Here is a 14,763-nt window from a genome sequence, read left to right on the forward strand (position 1 = left end):
GATCATATCTTGGGTCACAAATCAAGCCTTGGTAAATTTAATCAAATGAACTCGTATCAAGTATCATTTCTGAACACAACGCTATGAGACAAGGTATCAATTACAGGAAAAGACCTGTAAAGAATACAAACACATGGAGGCTAAAGAATACACTACTTAATAACGAAGTGATCACTGAAGCAATCAAAGACGAAATCAAAAAATACCTAGAAACAAAAGACAATGCAGACACAATGACCCAAAACCTATGGGATGCAGCAAAAGCAGTTCTAAGAAGGAAGTTTATAGCAATACAATCCTACCTTAAGAAACAGGAAATATCTCGAATGAACAACGTAACTTTGCACCTAAAGCATTAGAGTAAAAAGAAGAAAAATACCCCAAAGTTAGCAGAAGGAAAGAAATCATAAAGATCAGATCAGAAAGAAATGAAAAAGTAATGAAGGAAATGATAGCAAAGATCAATAAAACTAAAAGCTGATTCTTTGAGAAGATAAACAAAATTGATAAACCATTAGCCAGACTCATCAAGAAAAAAAGGGAGAAGACTCAAATCAATAGAATTAGAAATGGAAAAGGAGAAGTAACAACTGACACTGCAGAAATACAAAAGAACATGAGAGATTACTACAAGCAACTCTATGCCAATAAAATGGACAACCTGGAAGAAATGGACAAATTCTTAGAAATGCACAACCTGCCAAGAATGAATCAGGAAGAAATAGAAAATATGAACAGACCAATCACAAGCACTGAAATTGAAACTGTGATTAAAAATCTTCCAACAAATAAAAGCCCAGGACCAGATGGCTTCACAGGTGAATTCTATCAAACATTTAGAGAAGAGCTAATACCTATCCTTCTCAAACTCTTCCAAAATATAGCAGAGAGAGGAACACTCCCAAAATCATTCTACGAGGCCACCATCACCCTGATACCAAAACCAGACAAGAATGTCACAAAGAGAGAAAATCACAGGTCAATATCACTGATGAACATAAATGCAAAAATCCTCAACAAAATACTAGCAAACAGAATCCAACACAACATTAAAAGATTCATACACCATGACCAAGTGGGTTTTATGCCAGGAATGCAAGGATCCTTCAATATACACAAATCAATCAATGTGATAAACCATATTAACAATTTGAAGGAGAAAAACCATATGGGCATCTCAATAAATGCAGAGAAAACTTTTGACACAATTCAACACACATTTATTTTAAAAACCCTACAGAAAGTAGGCATAGAGGGAACTTTCCTCAACATAATAAAGGCCATATATGACAAACCCACAGCAAACATTTTCCACAATGGTGAAAAACTGCAAGCATTTCCACTAAGATCAGGAACAAGACAAGGTTACCCACTTTCACCACTCTTACTCAACATAGTTTTGAAAGTTTTAGCCACAGCAATCTGAGAAGAAAAATAAATAAAAGGAATCCAAACCAGAAAAGAAGAAGTAAAGCTGTCACTGTTTGCAGATGACATGATAATATACATAGAGAACCCTAAAGATGCTACCAGAAAACTACTAGAGCTAATCAATGAATTTGGTAAAGTAGCAGGATACAAAATTAATGCACAGAAATCTCTGGCATTCCTAAAGACTAATGACAAGAAATCTGAAAGTGAAATCAAGAAAACACTCCCATTTGCCATTGCAACAAAAAGAATAAACTATCTAGGAATAAACTTACCTAAGGAGACAAAAGACCTGTATGCAGAAAATTATAAGACCCTGATGAAAGAAATTAAAGATGATACAACTAGATGGAGAGATATACCATGTTCTTGGCTTGGAAGAATCAACATTGTGAAAATGACTCTACTACCCAAAGCAATCTACAGATTCAATGGAATCCCTATCAAACTACCACTGGCATTTTTCACAGAACTAGGACAAAAAATTTCACAATTTGTATGGAAACACAAAAGACCCCGAATAGCCAAAGCAATATTGAGAATGAAAAAATGGAGCTGGAGGAATCCGGCTCCCTGACTTCAGATTATACTACAAAGCTACGGTAATCAGGACAGTATGGTACTGGCACAAAAACAGAAATATAGATCAGTGGTACAGGAAAGAATGCCCAGAGATAAACCCACGCACATATGGTCACCTTTTCTTTGATAAAGGTGGCAGGAATGTACAGTGGAGAAAGGACAGCCTCTTCAATAAGTGGTGCTGGGAAAACTGCTCAGGTACATGTAAAAGTATGAGATAAGATCACTCCCTAACACCATGCACAAAAATAAGCTCAAAATGGATTAAAGACCTAAATATAAGGCGAGAAAATATCAAACTCTTAGAGGAAACCATAGGCAGAACATTCTATGACATAAATCACAGCAAGATACTTTTAGACCCACCTCCTAGAGAAATGGAAATAAAAACAAAGATAAACAAATGGGACCTAATGAAACTTCAAAGCTTTTGCTCAGCAGAGGAAACCATAAACAAGACCAAAAGACAACCCTCAGAATGGAAGAAAATATTTGCAAATGAAGCAACTGACAAAGGATTAATCTCCAAAATTTATAAGCAGCTCATGCAGCTCAATAACAAAAAACAAACAAACAACCCAATCCAAACAGTGGCAGAAGACCTAAATAGACATTTCTCCAAAGAAGATATACAGACTGCCAACAAACACATGAAAGAGTGCTCAACATCATTAATCATTAGAGAAATGCAAATCAAAACTACAATGAGATATCATCTCACACCAGTCAGAATGGCCATCATCAAAAAATCTAGAAAGAATAAATGCTGGAGAGGGTGTGGAGAAAAGGGAACACTCTTTCACTGCTGGTGGGAATGTGAATTGGTACAGCCACTATGGAAAACAGTATGGAGGTTTCTTAGAAAACTACAAATAGAACTACCATATGACCCAGCAATCCTACTACTGGGCATATACCCTGAGAAAACCATAATTCAAAAAGCGTTATGTACCAAAATATTCGTTGCAGCTCTATTTACAATAGCCAGGACTTGGAAGCAACCTAAATGTCCATCATCAGATGAAGGGTTAGAGAACATGTGGCACATATATACAATGGAGTATTACTCAGCCATAAAAAGAAATGAAATTGAGCTATTTTTAAAGAGGTGGATGGACCTAGAGTCTGTCATACAGAGTGATGTAAGTCAGAAAGAGAAAGACAAATACCGTGTGCTAACACATATATATGGAATTTTTTAAAAATGTCATGAAGACCCTAGGGGTAAGACAGGAATAAAGGCACAGACCTACTAGAGAATGGACTTGAGGATATGGGGAGGGGGAAGGGTAAGCTGTGACAAAGCGAGAGAGTGGCATGGACATATATACACTACCAAACGTAAAATAGATAGCTAATGGGAAGCAGTTGCATAGCACAGGGAGATCAGCTCGTTGGTTTGTGACCACCTAAAGGGGTGGGATAGGGAAGGTGGGAGGGAGGGAGATGCAAGAGGGAAGACATATGGGAACATATGTATATGTATAACTCATTCACTTTGTTATTAAGCAGAAATTACCACACCATTGTAATACAATTATACTCCAATAAACATGTAAAAAAAAAAAAAGAAGAGAAATGAGGAGAGTCTCAGAGACTTCTGGGACAACATTCCATGCACCACCATTAGAATTATAGGGTTCTCTGAGGAAGAGGAGAAAAAGAAAGCATGTAAGATAATATTTGTAGAGATTATAGTCAAAAACTTCCTTACTATGGGAAAGGAAATTGTGAATAAAGTCCAAAAAGAACAGACAGTCCCGTACAGTGTAAAGTCAAGGAGAAACATGCCAAGACACATATTAAACTATCAAAAAATTGAAAAGAAAAATAATATTAAAGGCAACAAGGGAATAGAAAAAAATAACATACAAGGGAATCCCCATAAGGTTAACAGCTCATATTTCAGCAGAAACTCTAGAGCCAGAAGGGAGAGGCAGAACATATTTAAATTGATGAAAGGGAAAAACCTATAACCAAGATTACTCTAACCAGCAAAACTTTCATTCAGATTCGTCGGCAAAGTTAAAACCTTTACAGACAAGCAAAAGTTAAGAGAATTCAGCACCACCAAACCAGCTTTACAATAAATGCTAAAGGAACTTCTCTAGGCGGGAAACACAGGAGAAGGAAGTCCTGCAAAAACAAACAGAAAACAGTTAAGAAAATGGTAATAGGAACATACATATAGAATACTACTTTAAGTGTAAATGGATTAAATGCTCTAACCAAAAGACACAGACTGGCTGAATGGATACAAAAGCAAGAGCCATATATATGCTGTCTACAGGAGGCCCACTTCAGACCTAGGGACACATACAGACCGAAGGAGAGGCAATGGAAAAAGATATTCTATGCAAATGGAAATCAAAAGAAAGCTGGAGTAGCAATTCCCATATCAGACATAATAGACTTTAAAATAAAGGTTATTACAAGAGACAAGTTAGGACACTACATAATGATCAAGGGATCAATCCAAGAAGATATAACAGTTGTAAATATTTATGCACCAAACAGAGGAGCACCTCAATATATAAGGCAAATGATAACAGCCATAAAAAGGGAAATCAACAATCACATAATAACAGTAGGGCACTTTAACACCCCACTTTCACCAACAGACAGATCATCTAAAATGACAATACATAAACAGAAGCTTTAAATGACACATTATACCACATGGACTTAATTGATATCTATAGGACATTCCATCCAAAAACAGCAGAATACACTTTCTCCTCAAGTGCATATGGAACATTCTCAGGATAGATTGTATCTTGGGTCACAAATCAAGCCTTGGTAAATTTTAGAAAACTGAAATCATATCAAGTATCTTTTCTGAGAGCAACATTATGAGATTAGATATCAATTACAGGGAAAACAACTGTAAAAAATACAGACACATGGAGGCTAAACAATACACTAGTAATTAACCAAGAGATCACTGAAGAAGTCAAAGAGGAGATGAAAAAATACCTAAAAACAAGTGACAGTGAAAACACAACAATCCAAAACCTATGGGATGCAGCAAAAGCAGTTCTAAGAGGGAAGTTTATAGCAACACTATCCTACCACAAGAAACAAGAAACATCTCAAATAAACAACCTAACCTTACACCTAAAGCAAGTAGAGAAAGAAGAAGAAGAACAACAAAAAACATCCCAAAGTTAGCAGAAGGAAAGAAGTCATAAAGATCAGATCAGAAAAAAAATTAAAGTAATGAAGGAAACAATAACAAATATCAATAAAACTATAATCTGGTTCTTTGAGAAGATAAACAAAATTGATAAACCTTTACCCAGACTCATCAAGAAAAAAGGAAGACTCAAAGCAAGAGAATTAGAAATGCAAAAGGAGAAGTAACAACTGACACAGCAGAAATACAAAGGATCATGACAGACTACTACAAGCAATTATATGCCAATAAAATGGACAACCTGGAAGAAATGGACAAGTTCTTAGAAAAGCAAAACCTTCTGAGACAGAACCAGGAAGAAATAGAAAATATAAACAGACCAATCACAAGCACTGAAATTGAAACTGTGATTAAAAATCTTCCAAGAAACAAAAGCCCAGGACCGGATGGCTCCACTGGTGAATTCTATCAAATGTTTAGAGAAGAGCTAACATCTATCCTTCTCAAACTCCTCCAAAATATAGCAGAAGAGCACTTCCAAACTCATTCTATGAGGCCACCATGATACCAAAACCAGACAAAGATGTCACCAAGAAAGTAAACTAGAGGCCAATATCACTGATGAACACAGATGCAAAAATACTTGACAGAATATTAGCAAATAGAAACTAACAGCACATTAAAAGGGTCATACACCATGATCAAGTGGGGTTTATCTCAGGAATGCAAGGATTTTTTCAATATACACAACTCAATCAGTGTGATACACCATATTGACAAATTGAAGGATAAAACCATGTGATAATCTCGATAGATGCAGAAAAATCTTTTGACAAAATTCAACACCGATTTATGATAAAAACTCTCCAGAAAGTGGGCATAGAGGGAACCTACCTCAACATAATAAAGGCCATATATGACAAACCCACAGCCAACATCATTCTCAGTGGTGAAAATCTGAAAACATTTTCTCTAAGATCAGGGACAATACAAGGGTACCCACTCTCACCACTATTATTCAACATAGTTTTGGAAGTTTTAGCCACAGCAATCAGAGAAGAAAAAGAAATAAAAGGAATCCAAATTGGAAAAGAAGAAGAAAACTGTCACTGTTTGCAGATGACATGATACTATACATACATAATCCTAAAGATGCCACCAGAAAACTCCTAGAGCTAATCAATGAATTTGGTAAAGTAGCAGGATAGAAAGTTAATGCACAGAAATCTCTTATATTCCTATACACTATTGATGAAAAATCTGAAAGACATATTAAGGAAGCACTCCCATTTACCACTGCAACAAAAGAATAAAATACTTGGTACCTAAGGAGGCAAAAGACCTGTATGCAGGAAACTAAAAGACATGGATGAAAGAAATCAAAGACAATATAAACAGATGGAGAGCTATACCATGTTCTTGGATTGGAAGAATGAATGCTGTGAAAATGACTATAATACACAAAGTAATCTACAGATTCAATGAAATCCCTATCAAACTACCACTGGCATTTTTCACAGAACTAGAACAAAAAATTTCACAATTTGTATGGAAACACAAAAGACCCTGAATAGCAAAAGCAATCTTGAGAAAGGAAAACGGAGCTGTAAGAATCAGGATCCCAGTCTTCAGATGATACTACTAAGCTACAGTAATCAAGACCATATGGTACTCGAAGAAAAACAGAAACATAAACCAGTGGAACAGGTTACAAAACCCAGAGATAAACCCACGCACATATGGTCACCTTATCTTTGATAAAGGAGGCAAGAACATACAATGGAGAAAAGAAAGCATCTTAAATAATTTGTGCTGGGAAAACTGGACAGCTACATTTAAAAGAATGAAATTAGAACACTTCCTAACACCATACACAAAAATAAACTCAAAATGGATTAAAGACCTAAATGTAAGGCCAGACACTATAAAACTCTTAGAGGAAAACATAGGCAGAACACTCTATGACATAAATCACAGCAAGATCCTTTTTGACCAGCTCTTAGAGTAATGGAAATAAAAACAAAAATAAACAAATGGGACCTAATGAAACTTCAAAGCTTTTGCACAGCAAAGGAAACCATAAACAAGATGAGAAGACCATGTTTGGATTAGGAGAAAATATTTGCAAATGAAGCAACTGACAAAGGATTAATCTCCTAAATATACAAGCAGCTCATGCAGCTCAATATGAAAGAAAAAAACAACCCAATCCAAAAATGGGCAGAAGACCTAAATAGACATTTCTCCAAAGAAAATATACAGATTGCCAACAAACACATGAAGGAATGCTCAATATCACTAATCATTAGAGAAATGCAAATCAAAAGTACAATGTGGTATCACCTAACACCGGTCAGAATGGTCATCATCAAAAAATCTACTAACGATAAATGCTGGAGAGGGTGTGGAGAAAATGGAACCCACTTGCCCTGTTGGTGGGAATGTAAACAGATACAGCCACTATGGAGAACAGTATGGAGGTTTCTTAAAAACTAAAAATATAACTGCCATATGACCCAGCTGTCCCGCTACCCGGCATATACCCTGAGAAAACCATAATTCAAAAAGAGACATGTACCACAATGTTCGTTGCAGCACTATTTACAATAGCCCGGACATGGGAACAACCTAAGTGTTCATCAACAGATGAATGGATAAAGAAGCTGTGGCACATATACACAATAGAATACTACTCAGCCATATAAAGAAACAAAATTGTGTTATTTGTAGTAAGGTGGATGGACCTAGAATCTGTCATACAGAGTGAAGTAAGTCAGAAAGAGAAAACCCAATACTGTATGCTAACACATATATTTTGGTGTACTAGTGGCAGAACAGGAATAATGACACAGAGGTGGAGAATGTACTTCAGGTCACGGGTGGTGCTGAAGGGGAAGCTGGGTCGAAGTGAGAGAGTAACACTGACATATATACACTACCAAATGTAAAATAGATACCTAGTGGGAAGCAGTTGCATAGCACAGGGTGATAAGTTCAGTGCTTTGTGACCACATAGGGGGGTGGAATAGGGAGGGTGCGAGGGAGTCTCAAGAAGGAGGGTATATGGGGATATATGTATACATATATATGATTCACTTTGTTATACAGCAGAAACTAACATAACATTATAAAGCAATTATACTCCAATAAATATGTTAAAAAGTAGAAGTAGAATAAGCATATGAAGCAGCAATTTCACTCCTAGTTATATATTAAAAAACCACCACTAATTAGAAAAGTTATATGCACCCCTATGTTCATAGCAGCATTATTCACAATAACCAAGTTATGGAAGCAAGCTAAGGTTCTATCAACAAATGAATGGGTAGAGAGTGTGTGGATAAAACTGGACCCTCATAAACTGTTGGTGGGAATGTAAATTGGTGCAGGCAATATGGAGAACAATATGGAGGTTCCTTAAAAATCTAAAAACAGAGTTGCCATAGATCCAGCAAACCCACTCCTGGGCATATATCTGGGAAAGATGAAAACTCTAATTCAAAAAGACAATGTACCCTAGTGTTCATAGCAGCACTATTTACAATAACCAAGACATGGAAGCACCTAAATGTCCTTTGACAGATGAATGGATAAACAAGATGTGGTATGTATGTGTGTGAATATATATATGTACACGTACATTTATATAATGGAATATTACTCAACCATAAAAAAGAATGAAATAATGCCATTTGCAGTGAGATGAATGGACGTAGAGATTCACACCAAGTGAAGTAAGTCAGACAGAGAAAGACAAATGTATGGCATAACTTATATGTGGAATCTAAAGAATGATACAAATGAACTTTTTTACCAAACAAATAGACTCACAGACATAGAAAACAAACTTATGGTTTTCAAAGGGGAAAGAGGAGGAGGGATAAATTGAGAAGTTGGGATTAACAGACACATACTATTATATATAAAATATATAAACAACAAGGACCTACTGTATATCACAGGGAGCTATATTCAATATCTTGTAAAAACCTATAATGGAAAATAATCTGAAAAAGAAAATATATATGTATACATACGTGTGTGTGTGTGTGTGTGTGTGTGTATAACTGAATCACTTTGCTGTACACATGGGACATTGTAAATCAGCTATACTTCAATTTAAAAAGAACAGGTGAATGGATAAAAAAGATGCAGTATATATATATATCTGTGTGTGTGTGTGTATATATATATATACACACACACACACACACACACACACACACACACATGCAATGGAATATTACTTAGCCTTAAAAAAGAATGAAATTTTGCCATTTGCAACAACATGGATGGACTTGGAGAGTATTATGCTTAGTGAAGTAAGTCAGAAAAAGAAAAACAAATACTGTCTATTTTCATTTATATGTGTGATTTTAAAAATAAAACAAATGATTATAGCAAAAGAAAGACAGACTCATAGGTATAGAGAACAAACATGTGGCTATCAGTTGGAAGAAGGAGAAGGGGCAAGATAAGGGGAGGGGCTTAAGAGGTATAAACTACTAGGTGTAAGATAAATAAGATACAAGAATGTAATGTATAGCACAGAGAATATAGCCAATATTTTTTAATAAATTTGAATGGACTATAATCCATATAAATATCTAATCACTATGTTGTACATCTGAAGCTAATATTACGTTGTAAATCACAAGAAAAGATGCACAACTTCACTAATCTTTGAGGACATTAAAATAAAAAATGCAATGAGATATCACCTCACACCCACTTGGATGGCTACTATCAAAAAACTACAAATGTTGGCGTGGATGTGGAGAAATTTGAAACCTTATGCACTGTTGATGTGAATGTAAATGGTACAGTCATTGTGGAAAACAGTATGGCAGTTCCTCAAAAATTAAAAATCAAATTACCATATGATCAAGGAATTCCACTTCTGGGTATATACCCAAAGGAATTAAAAGCAAGGTCTTGAAGAGATATTTTATACCTATAGCAGCATTATCCAAAATAGGTGAAACATGAAAGAAATCCAAGTTCCCTGCAGAATGTATGGATAAGCAAAATGTGATTGTACATACAATGGAGTATCATTCAACCTTAAAATGAGGGCAATTCTGCAATATCTTACAATATGGATGAACATTGAGGGCATTACTTAAGTGAAATAAGCCAGTCACAAAAGGACAAATACTGTATGATTCTACTTATATGAGGTACTTATAGTAGTCAAATTCATAAAGACAGAATGTATAATGGTGGTTATCATGGGATGGGGGAATGGCAAATGGGGAGTTATTGTTTAATGGGTATAGAGTTTCAGTTTTACAAGATAACAAGGGTTATGAGGATGGATGGTGGTGATGGATGATCAACAATGTGAATGATGTATTTAATACCACTGAATTGTGCACTTAAAAACGTTTAAGATGGTAGCTTTTATGTTAAGTTTATTTTATCAAAATAAAAAAATTAAATCCGTTGCATGTCTATACACTAACAACCAACTGTCTGAAAAGGAAATTTGGAAAACAATCCTATTTACAATAGCATGAGGATAAATAGAATACTTAGGAATAAACTTAAAGAGGAAAAAGACTTGTATGCACAAAACTACCAAAAAATGAGAATTTTGAAGACATGAGTAAATGGAATTACATCCCATGTTCCCAGATTGGAAGAATTAATATTGTTTAAACTTACACACTACCTAAAGTGATGTACAGATTCAATCTTATCTCCATCAAAATTTCAATGGCATTTCTTACAGAAATAGAAAAAAGAATGCTAAAATGCATGTGAATCTACAAAAGACCCTGAATAGCTAAAGCAATTTTGAGAAAAAAGAACAAAGCCAGAAGGATCAATCAAGACATCTTGAGTTAAACTTTATTACAAAAACTATAGTAATCATGGTACTGACATTAAGAAAGACATATAGACTAATAAACAAAATAGAGGGCTCAAAAATAAATATACACATATATATGGTCAAAAATATTTTAAAGAATGGTGAGACAGACTTCGTTAAAGAGGGGCTACTAAAAAGGGGTCTTTGTAGTAGGGTTGATAACTTGAGCTCAACTCTGAACCAAAAAAAGGAAAAGTGGAAAGTTTTTCAGAGAGTATTTCTTCTTTATTTAATTTTTAAATTGTGGGGAAAAAACATAAACTTTACCTTCTTAACCATTTTTAAGTGAATAGTTCAGTAGTATTAAATATATTCACATTATTGTTCAACAGATCAGAACATTTTCATCTTGCAAAACTGAAACTCAACATCCAACTGAACAAAAAATCCCCATTCCTTCCTCCTCCAAACCCTTGGTAAGTACTATTGTTCTTTCTATTTTCATGAATTTGCCTACTTTAGACACTTTAAGTAGAATCATATAGTATTTGCTTTTTCTGACTGGCTTATCTCACTTAGCATAATGTCCTCAAGTTCATTCATGTTAAAGCATATGACAGGATTTTCTTCTTTGTAAAGGTAGAATAATGTTGCATTGCATGTATATACCACATTTTCTTTATCCATTATCCATTGATGAACATTTGGACTGCTTCCACCTTTTGGCTATTGTGAATAATGCTGCAATAAACATGGGTGTGTAAATATTTCTTTGAGATTTTGCTTTCAGTTCTTCTGAGTCTATACCCAGAAGTGGGATTGATGGAAAATATGTTAATTCAATTTTTAATTTTTTGAGGAACTGCCATACTGTTTTCCACAGTGGCTGTACCATTTCACACAACAACAGTGCACAAGGTTCCAATTTCTCCACATCCTCGCCAACATCTATTTTCCTTTAATTATTAAAAAAATAATAGTCAACCTAATGAATTTGAGGTGATATCTCATTTTGCTTTTCATTTCTCTAATTTTCAATGATGTTGAGCATCTTTTCATAGGCTTGTTGGCTATTTGTACCTCTTCTCTGGAGAAATGTCAATTCAAGTCCTGTGCCCATTTTTGATTCGGTTTGTTTGGGTTTTGTTTGTTGAGTTTTAGGAATTCTCTATATATTCAGGATACTAATCCTTTATTATATATATGATTTGCAAATATTTCTCCCATTATTTTTACTCTATTGATAGTGTCTTTTGATACACAACTTTTTAAAAAGTTCATGACATCCAATTTGTCTATTTTTCTTTTTTTACTTCTGCCATTGGTGTCATATCCAAGAAATAATTGCCAAATCCAATGTCATGACACTTTTGTCTTATGTTTTCTTCTAAAATTTTACTGTTTTAGGTCTTACATTTATATCTTTGATTCATCTTGAGTTATTTTTTGCATAAGGTGTTAGGTAAGAGTCCAACTGAATTCTTTTGCTTATGGATATCCAATTTTCTTAAAACCATTTGTTGAAAAGACTGTTCTTTTCCCATTGAAACCCTTGACAAAAATCATTTGACCATATATGGAAGGGTTTACTTCTGGGTTCTATGTTACATTCCTTTGGTCTGTATGTTTGTCTTTATACCAGTACTACACTGTTATGATTACTGTGGCTTTATAGTAAGTTTTGAAGTAGTCCAGTTTTGTTCTTCTTTTTCAAGATGTTTTGGCTATTCTGGGTCCCTTGAGATTTCATATGAATTTTTGAATGGATTTTTCTATTTCTGCAAAAAAATGCCATTAAGATTTTGATAGGTATTGCATTGAATCTGTACACCACTTTATGTAGTATTGGTATTTTAATAGTATTAAGTCTCCTAATCCACAAACATGGAATGTCTCCATCTTTTAGATCTTTATTTTATCTCAGCAATGTTTTGTAGTTTTAATTGTACAAGACTTTCACTTCCTTGGTTAAGTTAATTCCTAAATATTTTATTCTTTTTGATGCTATTGTAAATGGAATTGTTTGTAATTTCCTTTGGTGAAGATTGTTCCTTGTTTGTGTGTAGAAATGCAACTGATATTTTGTGCATTGACTTTGTATACTGATATTTTGCTGAATTCATTTATAGTTCTAATAGATTCTTGTATAATCTTTAGGGTTTTCTATATAAAACCATGTAATCTTCAAAAACAAAGAGTTTCACCTCCTCCTTTCCAATTTGGAAGGCTTTTATTTTTTTTCTTGCCAAATTGCTCAGGCTAAAACTTTTAGTATTATGTCAAATACAAGTGGTGAAAGTGAGCAACTATGCCTTGTTCCTGATTGTGGAGGACATGCTTCAGTCTTTCACCATTGAGTATGATGTTCACTGGTGGCTTTTCATATATGGCTTTTATTATGTTTAGATAGAAAATGCTCTTTCTACATCTATTGAAATTATGAATATACAGATAATTCCATCCAACAGCAGGAGAATGCACATCCTTCTCAAGTGTACACAGAGCACTCTCCAGGTTAGATCATATGTTACGTGACAAAGAAAGTCTAAACAATTTCAAAATAATAGAAATTATGCCAATATCTTTTCTCACCACAATGGTATAAAACTAGAAATCAATAACAGGAGGAAGACTGGAAATTCACAAATACATGGAAACTAAAAACAGTATTTTATTTTTACACATCTTTATTGGACTATAATTGCTTTACAATGGTGTGTTACTTTCTGCTTTATATCCAAGTGAATCAGTTATACATATACATGTGTTCCCATATGTCTTCCCTCTTCCGTCTCCCTCCATATGCCACCCCTCTAGGTGGTCACAAAGCACCGAGCTGATCTCCCTGTGCTATGCTTCCTACTAGCTATCTATTTTACGTTTGTTAGTGTATATATGTACATGCTACTCTCTCACTTTGTCACAGCTTATCCGTCCCCCTCCCAATATCTTCAAGTCCATTCTCTAGTAGGTCTGTGTCTTTATTCCTGTCTTACCCCCAGGGTCTTCATGACATTTTTTTTCTTAAATTCCATATATATGTGTTAGTATACGGTACTTGTCTTTCTCTTTCTGACTTACTTCACTCTGTATGACAGACTCTAGGTCCATCCACCTCATTAAAAATAGCTCAATTTCATTTCTTTTTATGACTGAGTAATAATCCATTGTATATATGGGCCACATCTTCTTTAACCCTTCATCCAATGATGGACACTTAGGTTGCTTCCAAGTCCCGGCTATTGTAAATAGAGCTGCAACGAATATTTTAGTACATGACTCTTTTTGAATCATGGTTTTCTCAGGGTATATGCCCAGTAGTGGGATTGCAGGGTCATATGGTAGTTCTATTTGTAGTTTTTTAAGGAACCTCCATACTGTTCTCCATAGTGGCTGTACCAATTCACATTCCCACCAGCAGTGCAAGAGTGTTCCCTTTTCTCCACACCCTCTCCAGCATTTATTCTTCCTAGATTTTTTGATGATGGCCATTCTGAATGGTGTGAGATGATATCCCATTGTAGTTTTGATTTGCATTTCTCTAATGATTAATGATGTTGAGCATTCTTTCATCTGTTTGTTGGCAGTCTGTATATCTTCTTCAGAGAAATGTCAGTTTAGGTCTGCCCATTTTTGGATTGGGTTGTTTCTTCTTTTGTTATTGAGCTGCATGAGCTGCTTGTAAATTTTGGAGATTAATCCTTTGTCAGTTGCTTCATTTGCAAATATTTTCTGCAATTCTCAGGGTTGTCTTTTGGTTTTGTTTATAGTTTCCTTTGCTGTGCAAAAGCTTTGAAGT

Source organism: Mesoplodon mirus (assembly GCF_964341445.2).
Source record: "Mesoplodon mirus genome assembly, chromosome: X".
Taxonomy (NCBI): Eukaryota; Metazoa; Chordata; class Mammalia; order Artiodactyla; family Ziphiidae; genus Mesoplodon; species Mesoplodon mirus.